Below are 1641 nucleotides of genomic sequence, written 5' to 3'. Positions count from 1 at the left end.
GGTTCACACCTCCCTTAGGATGAACCCCATGTGAAGAGATAGATAGGTCTGGGCCTCTGAATTTACAAGGCCTAAAGCCCACCAGATTATTATCAAGCCCCTTCTATCAGGTTCTATTTGCCTCTCAATCAGAAAAATTACTTGTAGCTTAGACAGCACCTTTCTTAGCTCCTCTACTAATGAGTCTGTCCTTTGTTCTAGACCCTGTCTAGCGCACTTGGGCCTCATTCCTTTGTAATCATAACCTCTACCACCAAAATGGACATTTCTAACATGGAAACATCTATAAAAGAATATGATATGACATCATTCAGCCTCCTATGCTAATGCAACAAAAAATAAAGAAAAATAGTAATTCAGTGAATAAAATGATGAATTTTTTAACTGACATGGAGTATTTGGGCAGAATAACAAAAACATACACTGAACATATTTTATCTTATACATACAAACAGTACTTTAGCTAATAGATTTTAACTCATCATTGTTTCCCATCTTTGAGTTAATAGAGTTAATGCCTCCCCATGATCCAATTGTGAAATCAAATAAATTATAGAAATTCCTTTAGCAAGTAGTGAGATTTATCGCTTTTTTTCTCTAAATGTTTGAACTTATTTTCCTATTTTATATATTTCTTAGATTTTTTTATTTGTTTGAAATGCAGTTTTGGAGAGAGGTAGAGACAGTGATTTTCTATCTGCTGCCTCGCTTTCCAAAAGAGTACATTACTTAAAGTAGCAGAATAAATTGAGAAAATATCTTGGTATTTTCAATATGGAAAACATATCTGCTTCTGAATCAGACTACGGTGAAATGAATGTTGAGAATAACTTTAAACATTTGTTAAATATACAATGTTTTAAACTGATAAGAACAGATACTACACTTGATCTTAGCCAAAAGGCCGAGAAGCGATATTATATATATATATATATATATATATATATATATATACAATGTTTTAAAACATTATATAGGTTAGAAAGGCAAATAGTGTTAATAGGTGAATTCCACCTAAAATTTAAAGAATTAATACCAATACTTCATAAACTTTTACAAAATTATAAAAAGTAGAGAACCCTCCCCAACTCATTACCAGGCCAGTATCACCTAATACCAAAGCCAGACAAAATGTCAAAATGTAACAAGCATCATCAGGATAGGGAGAAAAGGTAAGACTTACACACTGTTGACATGAATGCAAACTGTTATAGCTATTATGAAAAATAATACAGAGTTCTTCAAAAACGTAGAAGCAGAAGTGCTCTGTGATCTAATAATCCCATTGCTGGGTATACATACAAAGGAAATGAAATAAATATTTCAAAGAGATATTGGCTTTCCCATGTTTATTGCAGCATTTTTCATAATAGCCAAGACATGAAATTGACATAAGTGTCCATTGATAGATGAATGATCAGAGAAAATGTGAGATACACACACACACACACACACATACACATATGTATGATATTAGTTATCATTAGAAAAAGCAGAAAGCCTTAACAGGCTAATCCTCCGCCTTGCGGCGCCGGCACACCAGGTACTAGTCCCGGTTGGGGCGCTGGATTCTATCCTGGTTGCCCCTCTTCCAGGCCAGCTCTCTGCTATGGCCTGGGAAGGCAGTGGAGGATGGCCCAA

The 1641-nt window shown here is 34.7% G+C and overlaps 1 pseudogene; it reads right to left on the bottom strand.

The window, feature by feature from the left end:
- Positions 1-812: 812 nt before the first annotated feature.
- LOC133775523 (U2 spliceosomal RNA) lies at positions 813-916 on the bottom strand (annotated as a pseudogene).
- Positions 917-1641: the final 725 nt, after the last annotated feature.

This window comes from Lepus europaeus, chromosome 16 (genome assembly GCF_033115175.1).
Source record: "Lepus europaeus isolate LE1 chromosome 16, mLepTim1.pri, whole genome shotgun sequence".
Lineage (NCBI taxonomy): Eukaryota > Metazoa > Chordata > Mammalia > Lagomorpha > Leporidae > Lepus > Lepus europaeus.
This window is presented reverse-complemented; position numbering and strand designations above follow the sequence as displayed.